A 23654-nucleotide genomic window follows, 5' to 3' on the forward strand; every position below is an offset into this window, starting at 1 on the left:
CGTATTTCCCACAAACAAGGACATTCTCTTATATAACCTCAACACAGCCATCGAAATCAGGAAGTTAACACTGATACATTGTTTATCTTAGATTCCATTCAAATTTTACCAAGTGTTCCAAACATCCTTTATAGCAAAGCAGCCAGTCCACACTCGCATGTTGCATTTAGTTTTCTACACTCTGGAAGAGTTCCTCAGACTTTCCTCGACCCTCGTGACCTCGGTGGTTTGAAGATTACAGGTCGGTTATTTAGCAGCCTGTCTCTCAGGTGGGGTTAGTGTGAGGTTCCTCACGGTTGATCCGGGTGTGCACCCTTACACCCTCACGGAAGTCCCACTGCGGTCTTCTCTCTGCATCCGGTGGGGCCTGCTTTCCGTTTGTCCTGGTAGTGGTGATATTAACTTCGCTTGATTAAGGGGATGTCGGCCAGGCTTCTACAATGTAAAGTGACTTTTTTCCCCATATAATTAGTAGGCATTTTGAGGGACAGCATTTTGAAGCCATGTATTTATCCCATTCCTCTTCAAACTTTCAGTTTATTCATCCATTCATTCATTTATATCATCATGAACTCATGGATTCCTAGTTTATTCAATAGATTATAATTCATTAGTATCATTACTTATTTGGATGTTTAAATTATTCCAGACTTGGTCAGTGGGAACCCATTCAAGCTGTCTTCATATTTCATACATTTCCCCATCATTCTTTGAGCACTTCCTTGTTTTCTTACATAATAAGATGTTCAAGCTTAGCTTTTACTCTTTCTACCTCAGCCCTGGTATCAGTTATTTATCCAAGGATCTTTGGTTCCTTGGATAAAGGATCTTTTCTATTTAAGGTCTTTAGTACAGAAGGGTATTTAGAAACCAAAATCTATGCACTAGGTATGTTCACTGCTATTGAGGTGCCACAGATCCCAGGCTTTCTTAGTGGACAGAGCTAGGGAATCTATGTATGTACAACACAAACACACACACACACACACACTTACATGCACCCACATATATATATTCACATCATACTTATTCCTACAACTATGTCTACATACTAAAAACCATGAGTTCACACCAACATCCTCAATTCTAATCCAACACCACAGGGTTCATTCTAATCTTCTCCTTTTCCATGTCTGTAACTCCATTCTCCAACATTGAGAATCCTGTCTCACATTCTCCTCAATATATTCACTAATTTGAAACCCTGTCACTACCCTCTCCTAAGACCCCATTTGTGGACATCCTCCTCACTCCATTAGGACTCTGTCACTCTGCACTGAACCTCCACTGGGCTTCAACCCCTTGTTCTGGGCCACCCCTCCCCCACAATCTGCCTCCTAACCCTACTTGGGCTCTGAAACCCTGTGCCAAGCCGTCCACACCATGCCGAAGTCCTCCTCATCCCACCTGGGCTCTGATGCCCTGCAGTGGACTGCTGTAACTGCCATCTGCCCACTTGGACTCCCTTTTCACTCTGCTTGTGTGCTGACCCTGTGCCTGGTCACCTTCTTGCATGGCCTCTCCTTGCCTTGCTCAGCTGCCCCATTTCCCTCACCCCAACCCTCATGCACTGAGGCCTACTTTACTCAGCTCCACCTAATGTCATCCAAATTTCTTTTTTTTTTTTAAGATTGGCACCTGGGCTAACAACTGTTGCCAATCTTCCTTCTTTTTTAAGGATTGGCACCTGGGCTAACAACTGTTGCCAATCTTTTTTTTTTTTCTTTTCTGCTTTATCTCCCCAACCACCCCCCCACCGTACACAGTTGTATATCTTAGTTGCAGGTCCTGCTAGTTGTGGGATGTGGGTCGCCGCCTCAACGTGGCCTGACGAGCGGTGCCATGTCTGTGCCCAGGATCCGAACCCTGGGCCGCCGCAGCAGAAGGCGCGAACTCAACCACTCAGCCACGGAGCTGGCCGCTATCCAAATTTTTAATTCGGAAGGGTTTTACCAAATTGTCATCCAGAGAGATTCCACCAATTTATATCCGACCACCAATGTAAGAGCGCCTGTCTCCCTGACAGCCTCTGCAATGGAGTGTGTTATCAGACTTCTAGATCCTTGCTAACTCGAGAAGTGAAAAGTTTATATATCTTATTGTAGCTTAAACTGTATCTGAAGAAAAATAAAGTAGTTCCACAAAACAATTAGAACTCATATTTTCACTGAAACCCAACATAATGATTCCATTAGCATTCTGAATCTTTAATAGTAAATATCAAACTTTGTAAAAGGCTGAAATTTCCTGTTATGTAATAGCATAATTTCCTCTGTTTAATAACTAAATTGAGTTCCAGAAACATATTGTTGGTCTCAGACTTAATTGAAGGAATAGCAAATTTTAATTTCTGATGGGACAAGAAAAGTAACACATGAACAGTCTGTTTTGACTAGAAGAGTTGTCAAATCAATAATTAATTTTACTTATGTCACTTTATCTGAAAAATAAAAGATTGAATTTAGAAAAAGAAAAAAGCCCGTCACATTTGATCTTGTGTCGAGGTTTGGAGAAAGTCAGAGTGCCACAGCACACCCTTGATCTCAGAGTGGCTCCCAGCCCGCATTCCTGGTGACGGGCTGGTGGTCTTCACAGAGCAGTGACAGTTCATGGGAAGCAGCAGGGCCAGTTTGCAGGGAAGCCCTTGGTACATGAGGCACCATCAGGAAGCTGGGTTCCGTTTGCGCTTCCCCAATAAGCAGCACTAAGACATCTATTTAGACTTCCCTGTAAATGGCCCACAGCCAGATCAGAGCAGTCTCATGCAATTACCAGGTCACTATTTTCCTCTTTTAGGATGTGTTGGAGGTAGATGTGTGAATTTTAACAACCTCTAGAATGAAATGTAATATATTCCAAGGAATTATGCAACTTATATTTACAGTTAATATAATCTTAAGGAAAAAAGAAAACCTTAATAGTAGCTTAAGTTTTGTATAATTTCCTGGATTTCCCCAGGTAACCAGAGATTTTAGAAGGCTTTGCATTTTGGGAAGCAAGAGGACATTCTCTAGTCACACCCCAGCAACTCAGGCTCACAGTGTATGCCAGAAGATGCTCTGGGGTTTTATAAAAACTCGCTTGGCCCACTCCAGGGGAAGAGGGCATTCACAAGATTAAATTAACTTTTTTAGCTACACTGATGAGAATGAGGGCCTCATTTATCCAGCCTTATTGAGTAGAGCAGGATTTTCTGTATGCAGACCTTTTCCAGGATAATTGATCTGCTTTTATTTTAAACATTTTTGCTAATATTTTTATAAATGTCATCACCCAAGGAATTCTAGCACTAGAAAGCAGCATAAAGATTGTCTAGTTTAAAATTCTCATTTTCAAGTAAGGAAACTAGGGCATAGTGAAGTTGAGAAATGTGCCCAAAGTCCCATAGTGTCCTGTCTGGAGCACACTGGGCTAGGAATGTCAATCCCAGCCGCCATCAGTAGGTCATAGCTTCATCCACCACGATGCAAAAAGAAGGGCTACAGGACTCACTGAGGGTAATTATGGGAGGGGGAGCTGCTGGCTCAATCAAGACTCAAGTGAATGAGGTGGAGGTAGAGTTGGAAGATGGTGGCATTTATTGGGAGAATTTCTGCTCATCCCTCAAGCATCTGTTTGAATGTCGCCTCCTTATGAAATATTTCCTGGGACTTCCTTCCCTTCCAATAAAAAGTTATTGTCCCACAGATGTATTCTCTTAGCCCTTATCCAGTGTCCACTGTAGCACATGTCAGTTTATGTTTCATGAATATGAGGCCTAAAGGAAGAGACGTTGTTGAACTAAGTATTTGTGTTCTCACAACACCCAGCATTGTCTGACATATGGTAGGTGCAAAAGATATGGTAACTGAGTGATTCAATAAATACATGAGTGAACAATGAAATGTTCACAAAATGAAATGTACATGAGTGAAATGAAATGTTACAAGTGAAAAATAAACCCAAACTGTGTCATGATTTAAGGTCATGTTGTGAACAACAGTCATTGGCAGAGGATGGATAAGCCTTCGGGATGGCTTTTTCCCTTTGTGACCCAGGCTCCTGAGCTTTTCTAGGGACTTTCGATTCCGTCTCATCTCTTAATCTCAGCTCAAACTCCCGGAAAACTAAGCTTATTAAATCACTAATCATAATACCAGGGACAAGCAGCAACATGATTCATTGATTTTTTGTGGGGAAAAAAAATATTTACTCCTTTATTTTTTACCAAATATTTACTGAGGGTCTGCCATGTGCCTGGTGCTGCTGTAGATTCTGTGAATTCAACAAAGTTCTTGCCCTTGTGGATCTTACATTATAGTGGGGACCAGACAATAGATAGGTGGGTATAAAATAAGCTGTAAGATGGTGATGAGAATGATGAAGACAAATAAAGCAAGGTACTGGACTTGAGAGATCGGGAGGGGCTGACATTTGAGAGAGCCCAGAGAAGGATGTCCCTCAGAGGAGGTGACTTCTGAGCAGAAACCTGTTTTGTCCTTTGTATGCCAGACCTGCAGGTTCTTGGATTTCAGAATAATTTGGTCCTGAGCCATCTTCTGGACTTCCCTGAATCCTCTTTCCCACAGAACAATCTTTACTACTTGACCCAGCCCATTTTTAATGTAGTAGTGATGGCCTATGCTGCCAGGGCCCGAGGGCCATCTTTTTCCCTAAATGTCTTCCATCAGGTATGGCAAGACTGTCTGTCCATTCATCAGTTTGACAGATATTTATGAGAGCTCACCACACACCAGGAACTGGCCAGGCCTTGGAAATGCAATGCGGACAAAGATGCGTAAGACATGGCTGCATCCCTCAATGAGCATATGGATTAGCATGGACAGTAAACATGTAAACAGATGGGTGCAAAAAAGAGTGACAAGTGCCTTAGAGACGTAGGGGGTGGGGACAAAAACCAAAGCAGCCTCTGCATCTGGAAGACTTGGAAAAACGCTTAAAAGAGGTGACACCTGAGCTAAGTTGTGAAAGAGAAGTAGGTATTTTTCCGGTTGATGACGGCCTAACCCAAGCAGAGGTAACAGCAAGGGCACAATGATATCCACCGGCTAGAAGTTCTATTTGGACGTTAAGTCTTCTGGTCTGACTCATTCCCAGGCTGTGAGGTGGAGTAGGGGAGGCATGGGAAGAGATGTGCCTCTTGCGGTAAGCATGGTTTCATCCTGCGAAACCATCCGCAGCTAAGTTGAAAGGCAGTAAAGATGTGGTTAGCAATATAGGAGGTCTAATGAGGGTCTTCAAAGTTACTGTGGAGAGGTTAAATACCATATTCGCATGTCAAATAGGATAGTGTCAAATATCATGTGTATCAATACAAATAGTACATACACATGTGTGTGTACAACCATACAAGGCAGTGGGGAACCACTGAAATTGTTAGGAAAACTACTCAGGTAAGGGTAAGCTGCATGAAACGGGGGCAGGTGAGACCAGCCGCTGGGAAACTTGCCAGGTGACTGTTGCAGTAATCTTTGAGTGGTGGATGAGGCTCTGGGCCAGGACATGGCTGGAGAATGAAACAGAAATTATCATTCTATAAGAGTGTCAGTGCCAGACAGACATGGCGGGACCAGGCGACTGATTGGCTCTGACGAGCGGAAGTGAACAACGCCCCCTTCAGAACCTTTGTCTCCGTCTTCCTCATCCTCTCAGCTCTGCAAAGAACAGCCTGTCCCGGCCCATGAGCTGCGGTTCACATGACATTAGTTGGAATTTTTATTAACCAATAAACAACTTCCTGTTCTACCCCATCCATTAGGCAATGAATTTTAAATTGACAGAGAGGAGTTTTGGAGGCCAGTTTTACACCACTGCTTTAATTTCTAGTTTGCCAGTTTGTATAGATTTTGAATGCTGCAGAAAGGGATGGCTACTGGGCAAAGGATTCCCTCTAGGCTTTTAGATGAATGTTTTGCAGTGACACATAATAAACTAATTTTCTTTACCTACACAGTGGATGGAAATGGGAATTTAAGAGTCTATATATTGTTGCTTAATTCTCTGTCCTCTGGCTCCCCTACGCCATCCTTTTCTGTATATTCTTTTTATGCCTCTAAAAGGCAACCATGTCTAAGGTGAAAATTATCTTATGTGTCAGAAAAAAAAAGTGAAATTTGAAATATTCTGGAATTATTTTGGAAAGAGTAAACCCTTGAATGAATTTAGATTTGTCTTTGAGTTTTAAGCACCAATCAATTCAATCAGGTAAATTAAGGAAGCCCGTGAATGTAATTTACCTGTTTTATTGCCTGCGTTTTGAAATTAAGTGCCCAAAAGTGCTTAGTGGAGATGTTGGAGCTCCTTCCTGAGGGAAGTCACATGACCGTCTCTACCTCCACAAATGCTCCTTTACATGTCTAAGAGCCATCTGTAGGCTCTTAACAGCTGTCGCACACTCCACCCTCCAAATGGCCACCCGCACAAGCCCAGCACTTAACAAAGACTAAAAAGCTATAGTAGCCAGCGAAAATGCAAAGTTCTTCATGAGTCTAATGGATTGGACTGTTTCAGAAAAATCATCACTGGAGTGTCAACTTCTTAAATGGATTAGCTTGGGTTGGAGGCTGTAATATAGCCTCCTCCTATTCTGGAAAAATCTAAATCATTCCGATATTTCTGATCATAAACTTTCCTAAATAGATCCTCAAAAGAGAACGAAGCACTTACTAGTCGCCATGTACTAGCCGCCAGCCAAAATTCTTCTTCTAGCTCTTTGCTGCCCGGGATCCACTCCACAAGACACCAACAGGCCTAACTCCCTCCCAGATGTCGGTGGCGGGCACTGGGATGGGGGATTTGAAATTCACCTAAGATGTCAGGAACCTGCTCTCCATTTCCATTGCTCATTCTTTGGAATTTTTCTTTCTGGTGGAAGGAAATGTGTTTGAAGTATGGACCCCAATCAGCCTGTGCTGGGGGTGCCAATGGGAGGGGGTGCTTGCCTGAGTGGGAAGGATGGGGAAGAAACAGGGGTCTTCTTGCCACCCCCTGTACTAGTGGTCCTCAGATTTTATCGTGTGTCAGGATCACCTGGAGGGCTTACCTCCAGAGGTTCTGATTCAGTGGGCCTGGTTGGGGCCTGAGAATTTTCATTTCTAACACATTTCCAGGTGCTGCTGGTGCTGCTGCTCCGGAGCCACACTTGGAGAGCCAGCATCCTGACATCCCCTACAGCACTCTTAGATCCTCTCAGGGGGAGGCTAGTGTCCAGCTGGGTATAGCACCCTGGTCTCTGTTTCTCCATCCCTAGTTCTTTTCACTCACTGGCTGATTTTTTTTGCCATCTGCTGCCCTCAACACAGTCTCTGCCACCTCTAGGCCTTGCCCTCTTCTTGCCCTTGTCAGAACACCCTTCTTTCTCTTTTCTTTCTCTTCATCTTCCTCCCATTCTCTAAAGCTCATATCAAATCCCACTGTCCCCACAAAGACTGCTCTAACCAGGTCAAGCCCCCATTTCTCCCTCTCTTTTTGGAATTCTTCTGGTTTTTGGGGTCTGCAGCAAGTCTTACTTGTTCTCAGACTGATCCGGGGGTTTTCCCTCTGCAACTAGATTACGTATAAGCCGCTTGCAGGCAGAGATTAGTCACAGACATAGTTGTCATGACATTTAACGCACTGAATGTTTACCGTGTATGAGGCACTGTGCTGAGCGTTTGACATATGCTAGCCCACGAGGCACTCTTAGTGCCCCCTTTCGCAGGTGAGAAAAACTGAAGAGCAGAGAGACTGCATGACTCACTTAAAGTCACACCGGTTGTACTTGGTGAAGCCAGGATTCAAGCCCTGGCTGCCTCACTCCTCAGCATGTGGTGAGGGTCCCCTGGGTACCTCAAAAAAGCACTTGGCACAGCACCTGGCCCGTAGTGTCTTGAGCACTCTGTAAGCGGCAGCCGTGACCTCAGAGGGCAGGGCTGATTCCCAGGTGACTGCTGAGGGAGCTGAGCAGGCACACAGCCTGACTTTCTGGAGGTCATTTCACTTCAATCAATGCCTTTAGCCTTGGCCTGAGCACACAGAGGTGATGCTCCCAGACTAGTGTGCAGCGCTGCTCTATTTACCTGCCATTTTTTACCTGCCATTATTCTTTTCATGGATGGTGGCTCATATGGAATGGGTGGGACAGAGCTTGGAGGGCATTCCCCACTCACCGAACAATCTTTCTGCTGTAAGATTCGCCGCTCATCTGGTCCCTTAATAACCCCGGACCTAGAAGACCAGGGTGTGCAACATACACCACTCGCCAGATGTGAAAACAGAATACAAAAGATAACACAAAGATATATATTTATAACCATTTTCAAAGCAGTATCTTTGAAAATTAAACCAACAATGGCAATACAAAGTACCGATAATCACTATAAAAATATCTGCTTTGCAAACTCTATGATAGAGTAGTTATTGTATCGAGCTATTCTTTTGTTCAAAAGCAAATGTATTTTTTTTTTTTGACAAATCTCTTGATTCTCCCCAAATGCACATGTTTACTGGTGCACTGAGAGCCTGGAGTGTTATTTGAATAGGGTGCCCCTTTTAGCATAAAAAGCCCTAACATTTGTGCTTTCAAAGAATGAAGCACGTGATTTATCACACATCGAAATTCTGACTACATTGTGCAGTCATGCTCGTCAATATACCAGTTTTTTCTTACAAGGAAGCTACCTATCTAACTCAGACTTTTCTCACCTAAGCACTGAAATATGTGCTTCCATGAGCTCCGGTTTCCTTCTCTGTGATAGAAAATAATCTCACAAGCAGAAAGCACTTAACTCAAAATGCTGACGAGCCCATTTCAATCCGCATCGCCTTGCAGATCGTGTGAGGACCAACAGACTCACGTAAAGAAACGGACTTTGCAAACCTGGGTGCAACTGGCTGCGTGGACTGTGCTCAGCTCCAGCGGGCCAGCCACATGCACCAGGCGCCACAGGACGCCGGTGTCACTGTGTGAGCTGACAGGGGAGGACAGCGCCTCTCAGGGAGCATGGCACAAAGGCAGGCCTGAGCCTCCAAGCCAGGCAGTACCTTGCCCCACTCCTGGCAGAGGGCAGCAGAGAAATCTCACTAGCCGCAGCAATGTGGAGCCAGTGGAAGGTACTGATGTGAGCAGAAGTCCTGCTCAAAGACGCAGTGAGGCACGTGCTGCAGATGCCAGGCCCTGAGAACCGGACCCCGGCTCTGAGGAGAACTGGCTGCTGCACAATCGACCTTTTTGCCTGCAGGACAATGATTTTGGCCTCATTTACTAAGTAGAATGTCATTAGCAACCTCTAAACCTACCACCATCCATGAATACACACTTGGATGGTCCTTTTTCAGTTACCATGCTGATGTGTGAGAGATAGGGAAAATAAGGAATAATTGACCCCAAACTTCACACTCCCTGAACACTGTCTCTGTCCCCCACCGTCCTCCTTGGCTTGAGGATGGACCCAAATCTGCTTCTCTGAGCCTCTGACTGCCAGTGCTTTTTTGTGTTGGTGTGTTTGCTTCAGAAAATGCAAAAACCTAGGAAGTTTCCAGACGCCTGCGCTGGAGGCCTTGCAGAGTCTCCCTGCAGGTCTCTGGGGAGCCGGGTCCATAACTGGGCCTTGTCCTTAACCAAAGCATCAGCCTTCCTCTAGAAACACAGTCGTCCTCGGTACAAAATACAAAGCCTTTTGTCTTGCTACATTTCGCTTCCCGTCAGTTAGCTGCTCTGTCTCCCCTCATCCCAGGCTCATCTCAGAAAACCAGGCCGGCTGCAAACGTGATGATCACTAGGAGCAAACTGCGTGGATGCGGATGTGTGTGTAAATTTAGAAACGTGGCCACTTTCCACCGAAGCTATTTCTTCCTTCTCAAGAGGGGGATGTTTGCTAATTTCTTGGTTGAGATCGTGTCTGTCATTTTACTACGTACTCGAGGCTGCTGTAAGCAAATGTGGAGCTTTTTACACAATTGCGTCGGTTTGAGAGCTGCAGATTTCAGAAAGCTGCTCCAGATGTCAGGCTTCTAAAGAAAGTGCCAGCGAGATCGATGCTGCTATATCTGGCCCCAGCATCAAACCCCAGGTGCCCGAGTGAGTTCTGAGCAAGAAATAATTTAATAAAAAAATAAAAACGTCCTCCACTTCCGCACAGAGACACTTCACCAATTAACTGAGTATCAAACGCTTTTTGCCAGAGTGGTCTTGTCCTTGGTATACTTTGAAGACAGTTGTTTATCAGTTGCTCTTTGCTTCTGTTCTGACTTTATTTTCTGTTAATATGCAGAGGGGAGAGGGCTGCTGGGTGGTCTGTTGACGACTCGGCTTCATTGTGATATATACGCCCCATGCTCTTCCCTTTGTCTCAGAGGACAACGGGAACCTCATTTCCCAGAATTTCTTTCCCCACGTGCCTCCAGGTTAGATCTGACCAGTGAGAGGCACCGCACGACATGTTGAGGCGGTAAAGAAGGAGAAGACATTTTTCCTTGGTGCCAGCAGCAGGCAGTCACTCAGACCTTGGCATCTGGGAGGTCCTCTTGAGAAACACTCACTGGAGGGTAGCTTAATCACGTCAGCAGCCCGATTCCCCCTGAAATCTCAGCACTCCCAGCTGTCCCACGAGCAGCCTTCTGGCCTTTACTTACCCGGCCCTTCTAATGGTGCGTAAGCCTCAGTTCCTCTATCAACTCTCTCTAATCGAAAAACCTAGAATGGCTTCTGTCTTCCTGATTGGCCTCTGACTGATGCAGGGGCAAAGGATTCGTTTTCTCATGGCCTCTCTTTCCCCATAACACAAACAGCAGGGATATTCGTGGGAAAGTGTTCCTCCAATGCACGTAACTTAGACCACAGCATCTCTGGTCCTGGGGACACATGTCAAAGATTAAGTCCTTGGCTTCCAATAATTCCAGATAAAATAGAGACAGAATAATGGCCAAACATACGTGAAGATGTATGCGTAGACACAGTACCTAAAAGTGTGGGTTGAGGGAAAACTTGATCAGGGAATCTATTGGAAGCAGGAAAACCACATGAGTATGTCTCCTCTCTTTCCAAAATCTTCTGCTTGGAGTTGTTCAGTGGGCGGCCTTTCCAGACAAGTGCTGCCCTCCGTGACAGCACTCCTGAGCTGCTCTGACATGCCATCGTGCCAGGGCAGCACCACCACTGCCACTGTGTGCCTGGGCACAGGAGGAGGGAGGAACGCAGATACTCAGTGCTTCGTTTTCTGCTGCTTCCTGCACACTCACAGGGGATTCCTAGGAAGAATTTGAGAGAAAATAACGGCCATGAATAGTTTCATTAAAAGGGCCATCTGTCAGAAAGACTTGAGCTTCGAGAGACAGAAAACACTGGCTCAAACTGGCTGAAACTACATGGAGCGGAATGTCTGCGCAATCAGAGTGTCAGTGATGCCGTCCCAAAGTCCTCGCCTCTTCTGCTCTGCTGTCCTCAGCAGCAGCTCTATTTCCAGTCTCTTTTTCTTGTGGAAACAAGACGGCTGCAGCATTTCCAAGTGAGACATGCAGAAACAAAGCAACACTGGGTGGCAAACAGGGAGCACAGGGTCTGGTATTTGTTTTCTTAGAAATACAGACAACTTTCCTCAAAATCCCTCCAACACACCAACCTTCTTACGTCCCACTGGCCAGAAGTATTTCACAAGCCCACCCCTAAACTTATCACTGGAAGGAGAATGGGACCATACAAACTGGCTTAGCTCGGCCAGGATTTAACCCTGGAGCTGTGGATAGGTCCCCACCTTTTTGTCACCTTGGAGTGGCATGGTGCCTGATACAGGCTTTGGCAATAAGAAATAAGGAGGAGACGTATGTCGACTTTTCCAGAAACTGGTCAAGAGGGTAACTACTCACCGTAAAAGGAAGCCAGGAGGGAACCTAAGACTGGCCAGGCCTGTTATTCATGACAGCTACAGACCTTTGGGGAGTTTCTATGGGACACACCTTATTTTACGTCACCACACTCAACTGTGCTTGGATTCCATTGTACTCTAAGTATTTGCATTCAGCTATTTCTGGAACTCTGCTTTTGACTCTGATTTTAACGAGAGGAACACGTCTTTACCATGATAAAGTCACGGTCAGAAGAGAAGCTCAACATTGGTCTGAGGTCATGGACATAGAATTCCACACTCAGTAGCCTCCACAAGTTGGCTTTGGTCTCCTATTTCCCATTCATATCACCTAATCCAGGTCCCACCTGGGAGGATGAGGATGAGCAGAAGTGGAAGGAGCCCCCAGGTAGACCTGCTGGGTTGATTCAGTTTACCACTGGAGCGTTTTTTCTTGAACGTTTGAGAGCGAGGCTGGGACTAGGTTTTCACCATTATTGTGCTTGGAGTAAACTGAGTCCCGTGGGTAGGAAAATGGTAGGTCTCAGGATAGAGGGCCAACCGCAAAATATTCCCACCATCAATAATACACGTAAGGAGACCTTCTGTAGAATGAGACCGTGCCAGACCTGGCAGACCTGGAGATGCCCTGGTCTAGTGTTTACTAGATGTTATTAGGTTTCCTGCAAAAGCAGTGGTTCCATAGTTACCTGTGCTGGGGAAATACTGGGTTAAACAAGTTAAATAGGCTTATTTCCTCATGACCTCTCAGGGCTTTGGATATGGTGTCATAAATTGTGGCTCTCCAAATGGGGGCATTATATTCAGTGTTTCCCAGACATATTTGACCACAGAATGTGTTGAGACTGATGTGCAGAAACCACTTTGGGCAATGCTCATCCCCTTCATTTTACAGCTAAATAAACTGAGGGAATATTAGCTCAGAGGGCTTGTCTAAAGTTAGCCTATCAGCCAGAATCCCTCAGGAAACAGAATAATCAAAAGAGTTTAAAATAAAAAACATAAAGTAATGAATTGCATGTGGGCGGTATTAGGGAAGCCAACAGGGTCTGGTGAGACACCCGGGAACTGAGAGCAGCAGGACGTCATTGCAACCCCAACCTGAAGGGAAAGGGAAGCAACCTTGTTACGGGATCCTGGCTAAGGGCAGAAGCTATAGAAAAAGGCTGCCTGTCAGAACCCCAGTGTGGCGGGAAGAGGGGAACAGATATGATCTCAACCTCGCTCTCCTCGTGTCTTCCCATTTCCCACTGGTGCCCCCTGCTGGCCGAACCCAGCTAGAAGCCAGAGGGCAGGAGGCTCCTGACCCGGTCTGTAGAGGTCAGCTTCCGGGCCACAGGCCTGAGCAGAGGAGGCTGATGAGCTATCCATGGGGCAAGGAAGGAATAACCAGCACAATCACACAGCTAGGTTTTTGGGTTTTTTATTTTTTAAAGTGTTTACCTCATAGATTTCATAAACTTAGTTTAGTTTGCTTAATACAATGTGGTACATCAATTATATCTCAATAAGCTGGAAAAATTTAATGCAATGTGAAACAGAGCAAAGATGAAAACTTAAAATATAAAGCAGTGGTTCTCAAAGTGTGGCCTGGGGACCCTTTTAGGTCTGCAAGGTCAGTTTATGATAATACTATGATGTTATCGAACTTGTTACTTTCATTCTCTCACAAGTGAACAATGGGGTTTTCCAGAGGCTTCGTGATGAGTGAATGATGATGTCATTGTTCTGCTAACTAAGGGACTGTGTATTCTCATGTTTAAACATTGCTCAGTTCTAATTTCAAATAGAGTAGATAATAAACATTACCCAGATAAGTAAAATCTCTTTAGGGTCCTCAATAATTTTGGATAAAAGGGACCAGAATGTTAGATTTCCATTGAGAATTTTGGGTGAGGCTGGAATGTTAGAGAACCCTGCAGTAAAGGTAGCACAGGGACCAGACGTGCCCAGGTGTCGAAAGGAACTACTCCCAGTCCTGGGCACCAAGCCTGCGCTGAGATTATCTGGTAGCAAAGCCTACAGGAAACATAAGGGTCACATGTAAGTCATCTCTAGAGCCCGGGGTGTGACTTGGGTACATTTTCTAACACCAAAGAGCAAGAAGAACTTGTACGTGGTTCATGTGAAAAGATTTACCTACTTCAACAATGATATAAGGGCTACTGGGTAATAAAAACAACGCAATATATTCATTGCCAGGGTGGAGTATTAGTTTTCTATTGCTGCATAACCAAATACCTCACACTCAGCAGCCTAAAACAACACGCTCTTATTATCTCCAACCTTCCGTGAGTGTATAAAATGCAATAATAAGTGAGAATATGGTACAATTTTTTCAAAGAATGTCAGAATTCTTGCTCTTCTAGTACTTCTATATAGAGTCGAAGATACTCTGTTCATCTCTGTCTCTCCCATCCCACATACTTTTATCTGCTTCCATGCCTATCAAAAATTTCTGAAAGCTACTCTAAGATTGGTTATCGTAATGATTTTCGCTCTTCTTCCATATAAAAGTGTTTTTTCAAAATAGCAGTCATGGGGCTAAAGGTAGGCGAGTCAGTTATAATAAGGCAGCTACAGTAATTAAATTATTGTGCTGCTGCCCTTTGAACTGTAATTGGAAAGGATGAAAGCTTAATTTTCTCATCAACAAAGTCAATTTCATCCAAGGAGTTCTTCAGAGTGCCACATGCATTTAAAAATTACATGTTTAACCAATCAGGAGAAAAGGGAATTTAAATCTCCCATCACAATAACATGGATGAATTGGAAATTTTTGGAGTATTTTCACTATAGGAAACCAAGTCCATTCAAAACATATCCAGAAGTCATCAGGCACACAGGGCAGGATAGAGGTAAAGAACCCAGGTGTGAGGGTGAGGCAGAAATGTCTCTGTTAAATGAGAGTAAACAGCAGCGGAACTGTCCTCACCTAGGCTTATCTGTGCAACCTAGCAAGAAAAGAGAGTTAGCATTAATTGGTACCCCAACACTCTCTCAAAAGAACAGGCACTTAGAGCAATTAAGTCAGATGTGGAAAAACAGCTCTGCATTGAAAGCTGACAGCAGGACTCGGGGCACAGTATGCGTAATGAGTGGCTGAGGATGTTAATGGATGGAGGCTTGGAGACTAATGGACAATTAATGGAAAACAGATGACTTCCCCCGGAGACGCTGGTCTTTTAAAAGGGCTTCACCTGCTGCTCAAACAAATGTGGCTAAAGTGAAATGATAAAAGGAACATGGTCTTATTTAGCCGGGCTAGAGAGAGCAGAGTGCCCCTGCTTTCTCCTTGATTATCTTCAAAAACTAGGTCAGGAATGTAACAGTTTCCTGCAGCTGGTGATGCAAGCCCCCTCTGCCGCCCCTCGCCCAGAGCAGCCGAGTTGGTGGCTGTGTTTCTTAAGCTGTTTTCCACAGAGCTGCCCTGGGGCTCACCTTGTTACAGGGGAGAAAAAAGACAGGACACATTGTGGTATTACAGCCTAGCTTTTAAATGACAACAAACCACCCAACACAAGAGTTGCAGTCAATACCTGCTGAAACACCTCTTAGAAATTTTAGGGCAAGGTTCCTTCTCAGCTCAGCCATTTTAACTGTGCTTACTGAAGTCAGACAGCCAGAGTCCTTCAAGCCTGAGCTTTATAATGCAGACAGGCTCCTCCTAATAAGTGGTCAGGCACCAAAAGCATATAATTTAACAGTTATTTGGAAAGAGAAATCCATTTCCTATAGAAACAATGTTGCAATGGTATTTAAATTCCCATGTGATCCCCCAAAGTCTATTTCACTTGGTGAGGGTTACAGGTCACCTGAGCCCTGGGTCCCAGGGAGAGGAAAGTCGATGTTTTTTCCTCTTTCTGAGTGAGAAATGGGATTGGACGGAGCTATAATTTTGAGATACAAGCTAATCGTTGACAATTTTTTTGTCTTCTAAGGTCGCTGTGCTCCACCCTCAGGAAATCAGGGCCTGTCTGTACTTCAAGTGGCTAGGCATTGCAGCCTAATCCCCTCTCCAAATGTACTTATCTTGGTAATTCTCCACTCATGCTCCTCTCATTTTTCCTCCCCTGGCTCAGGACAGTATATCTCAACCAGAAGTTAGAGGACAGCAACCTGCCCGGGCTAATTCACACCCACGGGTGTTGGCAGGAACACTCCCAGAAGTCTTTGCAAGTTGCAAACTCCATCTCACACGACGGCATCTCTACTTAGCAGAATTTCTGTGAGAAATGTCAAGCAAAAATCCCAGGTAGTTGAGCAATTCCATCTCTAAATATCTAACTTAAAAGTACCCAGGTATGCAGGCGAAAGATACAAGGGCTGGTTTTGGCAGTGAAAAGTAGAAATTACGTGGAAGACAACACCAAAAGAGTAGACTATTCACATGGTGTACTATGATGGCGGAATTGCGTGTGCCTTAGGAAGTTAGGAAAAGTAACCCCCTCCTCTCAGCCCAGTTGCTTCAGCTGCACGCGGTGGGCAGGGCGTGCTGTGAGGCTGGGCGGGAAAACCTGGGCCTCCCTCGGGGTCCACCTGGGGCTGAGGCCAGGGCAGAGCTTAGTTTGAGCCTTGAATGCTAACACGTGTGCATGATGTGTTATGAGTGAGAAACTCGTGTAGAGGGTGTGGCCTTTACTCAAACACAAGTAGGCAAGAATATCTGTTTTCTTCAAATCAAATGAATCTGACTGCCATCCCCTATGCCATTGAACTGACAAGAAATTCAGTTATTTGCATTCTCTCCTCCTGCCAGGGCATATGCGAAAATCTAGAAGGCTGTGGGCGCTGTGGATCTTCACTGTCCAAAGGGGTGCAAGGAGGTTGGCGGGCCTGGTCCTGGGCCAAGCAGCTTCCCCTCACACCCCATTCTCACCTGAGCTCAGCCTGGCCCTGGGGCACCGCTAAGGAACAGGCACTGGTCCTGCAGAAGTTCAGGATCTACAGATATCCCTGTTTTTCCTGGCTTTGGGATTGTCCTTTCCCTCAATTTCAAGAGCTTCCATGTTCCCTCGACAGACAACAGACAACAGAGGCTTTTGCCTCTCCCTTCCCCACACACATGCGCTCCCCAGCACAGTCCTCTCAGTAAGCTCCGGCTCCAAGCCTCTGAAAGACAAGGGAGGTTTCCAGGCTGTCGGGAAGAGAGATGACCTGACCAGGGTAGTTCTCAGCGTGTGGTCCTGGCGTGCAGCCTCAGCATTAAAGGGTGATTTATGGTTAGAAATGCCAGTTCCTGGACTCCACCCCAGACTTGCTGAATCAGAAGCCCTGGGAGTGGGGCCCAGCATGCTGTGTCTTGAGCCCTCCTGGGGCCTTAAAGTAGCTTGGGCTCTCTGCTCTGGCCTCACAAGAACCACCCAGAAACAAAAGGGCTTCAAGCCCTGGTTCTCTCCTTCAAATGGAGGAGGGAAAACAGAGACTAGGTAAAAACAAAACAGCTCTCATTCTTTCAGATCCTTCTACAGCAGCAAAATAACAAAATAAATACATGAGTTATTATTGTTCCCCTTTTGTAAGGCACTGTGTAAACTACAGTCTGGATTTATAAGGGATGAAGAAAACCTGAGAACTCATCTGATCCACACCTCACCAACAAACCCTCACCCCCACCTTCCAGGTTTCGGAATTCAGAAGGCTTTCTCCTGAAAGAAGCGCATGCTGCAAAATAAAGGTCAAGTGCTCAGAGTAGGCTGCTTCCCGTCTCCATGGAATGCAGAAATGTGCGAACACTCTTAGAATTTCAATTGGGTCTCCTTTTGCAAGGATTATTCTACTGACCAAGATGGAACCAGCACATAACTTCCTTGTAGTAAAGAACTCTGTGTTAAGGAACACAATACCCCCCAAGATGTTATGCCAGTAAATTCTAACTTTTATCACATCATCTCATTTCAACTTTGTTATAAGATTTGATTCGTGCAAAAGTGGAGAGTCATCATTATGGTTCTGAAGCCCAGTCACATGTGACCATTTCGCCACCCACCCTCCTGCTGCCCCAGATACTTCCAGCACGTTCCAGACCTGAAATGTGAGGAGCTGCTGCTTCTTTTCGAAGTCATTTTAAGAACTAACATTAAAACATAATTACACGGCTGCAAATACTTTTGAAGCCTGCTCAGTGTGACTTTTTTTAATAGTGAGGTTTCCAAATCACGTGCCTCTAAGGACAATTTTCTGAGCTGTGTGTAACTTGAGGGCATCTCCGCCGGCCCGTTAGTTACCTCACAAAATTACACCAAATCTTTCATGCCTCCCGGGGAGCAACGCCTTGGCAATAAATGAATGGATTATGCTTCCCACAGTCATACTTTTAAACAGCGTATATTAACAACCAAGACTGTTGAGCAGTTTTTGGCTTCTGAGAGCATAGTCACGGTTATTATTGTGAAATACAAGACTCACTTTTTATAGAAGAAACAAAATTTTAAAAGACAAAGGGAGAGTTGGCCTCCAAGTTTTACTTGAGGAAATCCAGGCCAGAGATCAATTCAGACTTTGATCAAGGTCACACAGGCTGGTTTCACTGCAGCAGGAGTTGGACTCACAGTCCCCACGTTTTCCTCCAAACTGCCAGTGGTCATTTCAGTCACTTCTTTTTTTTTTTTTAATTTATTTATTTTCTGATGTACATCATAATATATTTCAAATTCTGTGTAGATTACATCATGTTCACCACCTGAAAACTAATTATAGTCCATCACCTCACATGTGAGCCTAATCACCCCTTTTGCCCTCCCCCCTCCCCCCTTCCCCTATGGTAACCACCAATCCATTCTCTAATGCTACGTGTTTGATTGTCGTCATTTTTATCTTCTACTTATCAGTGAGATCAGACGGTATTTGACTTTCTCCCTCTGACTTATTTCACTCAGCATAATACCGTCTAGGTCCATCCATGTTGTCACAAATGGCCGGATTTCATCATCTCTTATGGCTGATTAGTAGTCCATTGACATTTAAAGTAGCTATTGATAAATATGTATTTATTGCCATCTTGTCACTTTTTTTTTCTGGGTGTTTTAGTAGTTCTTCTCTGTTCCTTTCTTTTTCTCTTGCTCTCTTCCCTTGTGTTTTGATGGCTATCTTTAGTAGTTTGTTTGATTTCTTTTGCCTTACTTTTTTTCTTGCTTGTTATAGGTTTCTGATTTGTGATTACCATGAGGATCCTATTTAATATACTATGCATATAACAGTCTATATTGACTTGATAGACTCTTTAGCTTGACCTCTTTCTGAAAGCTCTGCTTTTTCACTCGCCTCCTCCCACATTATATGTTTTTCAAATCATATACAGTCTCTTGTTTAGTGTGTGTCTATCCATTACCCTCTTATCATTGAAATAGGTGATTTTAGTACATTTGTCTTATAACCTTCAAATTATCTTCACAGGTAGTTGATCTGCTGTCTTTACTATGTTTTTACCTTACAAGTGATTTTATTGCATGGTTTTTTGTTGTTGTTGATTTGTTTTTTTGATAATTTTTTTTAAATCTCTACTTGTGGTCATTGCTTTCCCACTTAAATAAGTCCCTTCAGCATTTCTTGCAGAACTGGTTTCTTGGTGATAAACTCCTTTAATTTTTGCTTGTCTGGGAAGCTCTTTATCTCTCCCTCCATTCTGAATGACAACCTTGATGGGTAGAGTATTCTTGGCTGTAGGTTTTTTCCTTTTAGCACTTTAAATACGTTGTGCCATTCTCTTCTCCCCTGTAGGGTCTCGGCTGAGAAGTCTGCTGACAGCCTGATGGTCTTCCCTTTATATGTCACTTGTGGCCTTTCTCTTGCTGCTTTTAGGGTTCTCTCCTTGTCTTTAATTTTTGACATTTTGATTATAATCTGTCTTGGTGTGGGTCTCTTTGAGCTTATTTTGTTTGGAGCTTTCTGTGCTTCCTGAACTTGGATGTCTGTTTCCTTCCTCAGGTTAGCTTGGGTGATTTCCTCTAGTCTTTCATCTAGCTCACTGATCCGTTCTTCTGCTTCCTCTGCTCTGCTATTGAGTCCCTCTAGTGAATTTCTCATTTCCAGTATTGTATTCTTCATTTCTGACTGGCTTTTTTAATCGTCTTCCAGTTCTTTGCTGATGTGCTTATGGTGTTCATCCATTCTTCTCCACATATCTGTGAGCATCCTCATTATATTTTGTTTGAACTCTTTGTTGAGTAGGTTGCTAGTTTCTGTTTCATTTAGTCCTTTTTCTGTGGTTTTGTACTGTTCCCTTGCTTGGAAAGTATTCCTTTGCCTCCTCATTATGCCTCTTTCTCTGTGCTATTTTCTATGTATTAGGTGAGTCAGCTATGTCTCCTTATCTTGGAGAAGTGGCCTTATGTATGAGATGCCTTATGAGGCCCAGTAGTGTGCTTCCCTCTCGTCATCAGTCCATAAGAACCAGGAGTGACCCCTTTGTGGGCTACTTGTGTCATTCTGCTGTGGCAGGTTGCTCCCACTGCAGGTACCCAGGGAGTCTAGTCTTTCCTTTCCTGGCCAGCTGTTTGTAAATCCGGTTTGGGGAGCCTCAGCACCGTTGGCTACAGAGTCTATCAGCACACTCCTGTTGCAGTTTTCCTCTTAATTGGGTTGGTACCCAGTGTAGCTGGTTGCTAGGCTCAGGTGTTTACAGTTGCCATAGGCCTTAGGCCTACAAGGCTATTGTCAGTTCTCTTAGGAGTGCAGCTGAGTGGGGCTGGCCCTAGGCACGGGGGCACTCAATTGTTTCAGGCTTTGGAAGGTGGGGCTGATCCTTTTTATGGCTATTTGTGAAGCACAGGTCTTCTGCAACTGATAAGCTTCACCCCACACAGGACCACACACACCATCAACACAGGTCTGGTCCGTGCACACTTCTCAACCCCGTGGAGCATACCCCAATGCTGCACTGCAGAGACCCCCATTTCTCCCCCAGTACCCCCCACAGTTCACCTGGTCCTCACACAGGCCCTGCCCCACAGGGGCAGACACCCTTGCTTGCCTGTAGAGGATCAAGGCACCCAGTCAATGCAGGCGGAAAAGTAGCCTGAGGGCTTGCTGTTAGGTGGGGCGGGTCCCTAGGGTGGGTTGCCTGCCCTGGCTGAACTGGATTAAATCTGTTCTCTGGTGGGTGTGGCAGACCCTGGGGCTAACAGTCCAAGGGATGAACCTCAATCGCCCCCACCGGGGTCGTGTCAGCACGCCTGGACCAGCTCAGAACAATGGCCCCCACCAATGTCTCAGTCTCCAGAGAGGTCCCTCCTCTCACCAAGATGCCCTCAGAGCCCACCAGGTGAGTCTTGTTTCACCAAAGGACAGTCAGCCTTCTCTCTGATTATTTTAGGTTGCTGCAATGAGTGAGTTTGTGCGTGGGCCCTTTAAGACCCGGGTCTTTTTGGCTTTCAGCTGATAGCTTTTCTGGGGGCATCCTCACTGCAGTTAATAGCCAGCGAAGCCAGACAGTAAGACCCCCGTCTCAGTTGGGCTGCGTCTGAAGGATGCTTATAGCAGTATTGCCTCAACTCTGGACCTCACTCCTCCAGGGAGGGCTGCTGACCTTAGGGTGGCTCCCGCCTGGCCAGCTGAGAAGCTCTGCTGCTCCCAAAGGTGGCTTTTTTCCTCTCCAGCAGGAATTTCTCCATTCATCAAGGAATGACTGTCCCTTGTTGTGGGGGTTCTTTTTATCCAGTTTTTAGTTTTCAATCCAGGGTAATTTTTCCAAAAATTGTTGTAAACTGGTTGTGTCCATTGGAGGAGATGAGCCATCTTGATGAGGTCCTCCTGATGCGGGGTTGGTGAGCCGGGGAGTCAAAAGACAGATTTCTTAGACTCTTAAGATCTGGCAGTAGTGCTCTTTTATTTACAGAATAGAATAGCATGGGGACAGGACCCATGGGCAGTCAGAGCTTCTGCTGCTGCCACTTCTGCTGCCCACACTGGCATGGGGACAGGGCCCATGGGCAGGCAGAGCTGCTGCTGCTGCCCCTGCTGGCATGGGGACAGGACCCATGGGCAGGCAGAGCCACTGCTGCTGCCCCCGCTGGCATGGGGACAGGACCCATGGGCAGGCAGAGCTGGTGCTTGGGGACAGGACCCAGGGGCAGTCAGAGCTCCTGCTACTGCCCCAAGTTGAGGGTTAGGGCTAATTTTATAAGGCATGGGTATGTGAGTCATCTCTTTACAAGACAAAGGAAAGAACATGAAAAAAAGTTAAAATGGTATCAGTGCAGGTGGGGTCTGGACATTGGGTGATCCCATGAGTTTTAGACAAGAATCAAATCAGATTAAGTAAAGGTCAGAAGCCACCACCCTAAATCAGTTACACGAGATTGCCAGACAGCAACCAACTTAAGTTCTTGCCTCTGGCATTAAGAGTTTCTAGAGATAATGCCGTCCCCCTTCTTCCTGGCACAGAGAGGGAGGCATCTTTGCAGATAGAGGTTTCCCTTAGAAATGTAAATATGTCCCAACAAAGGGGCAAGCAAATTCCACTCCTCGGAGCCTGCCTCTCATCTGTAGTTTTAAAATTAACCAGCCTAAAAATCCTCATCATAAACCGTTTTAAAATTAACCAGTCTAAAAATCCTCATCACTCCCAGCCACTTCTTAATCTCCTACTGACCAAAGAGCCGGTCCATTACCTTCCAGCACACGACTGTCACCTAACACTGACAATGGTCATTGACGCTTATGCAAAGACTGGACTAACAAAGGCCACAAAGGAAACAGAATAAGAACTAATTTGTCTTCAAAATTTATTGAGTCTACTGTTCTGTTGGGTGCTTGATTGATATCTTACTTAATCCTTCCAACACTATGAACCAGGCATGTTTATCCATGAGGAAACGAGGCCCCGATGAGGAAACCCCCAGAGTTCACACATCCTTACTCCTGGGGCAGTAGCTGCAGTCGTGCTCCTTCCCGGCTGAGTCCCTCTAACTGTGACTGCATGTGGCTGGGTTCTCCCAGCTCCTAGCAGTCCTCTCTGATCTGTGCTTTCCCTCGGGTCGCAGTGATTGGTTCAGGGAGAACCAATAAGACCCACTGACGCTTGTGCTAGCTCAGGTGAGGGACAGGCACATGCCACCTTCCGGTCACACAGCAAGTGGGAAAAGCAGAGCCTGGAAGCTGCCCAAGCTCTACAAAGTGGAGCTGAGGATCAAGTCACCACAGGGCAGGAAAAGCTAAGAGATGAAGAGAAACCCAACCCAGTGACATCCCTCGTGCCCCCAATTCCAACTGTGTTTGAGACCGGCTCTGCTCCTGAGTGTCCCAGTTCTGAGAGCCAAGAAATGCCTTTTTAAGGATTAAACCAGCACGAGACGGGTTTTCTGTATGTTGCGCTGAAAAGTCCTGACTTACACCAAGGGTTTTCCCTTTCTCGGTTCCTACTCTCAACTGTCAACAAATCAATATTTGTATTGTGTCTGTGATTATAAGGCATGAGTCTGCTCCAACACCTGTCATTCTATTCTTACAGTTACTGTACTTAAGTAAAAGGGTCATTTGGAAATATTTAAACATAATTTTTAAATGAAGGTTTTATATAAATTTAAAAACACAAAATACCTTGGAAGTCTTTTATTTCTTTCTCATCTGAATATCAGCTTCTCAAGAGCAACCAGGAATCTACGATATAAAATAATCAGTTCTTTCATCAGGGCAGGACTGAAATGGAGCTTTGGGGCTTGTGAGGGGGTGTAGCCATCTGCCCAGGATGCACGTGTCCCTGTGGCTTAGAGGAGTGTAGTGGTGTTTCTCAAACAAGACATTCCCTTGAGAACTGCACACATTTATTTAAGGTAAGGTCGAGACGTACAAAACCTTGGGAAAGGTAGCCCTACA

The 23654-nt window shown here is 45.2% G+C and overlaps 1 pseudogene; it reads left to right on the forward strand.

Annotated features, from left to right (window-relative positions):
• The window catches only part of LOC103548491 (parafibromin-like), an 81327-nt pseudogene that overhangs the window by 22252 nt on the left and 35421 nt on the right, over positions 1–23654 (forward strand).

The sequence above is a fragment of the Equus przewalskii genome, chromosome 9, assembly GCF_037783145.1.
Source record: "Equus przewalskii isolate Varuska chromosome 9, EquPr2, whole genome shotgun sequence".
In the NCBI taxonomy this organism is placed as follows: Eukaryota; Metazoa; Chordata; class Mammalia; order Perissodactyla; family Equidae; genus Equus; species Equus przewalskii.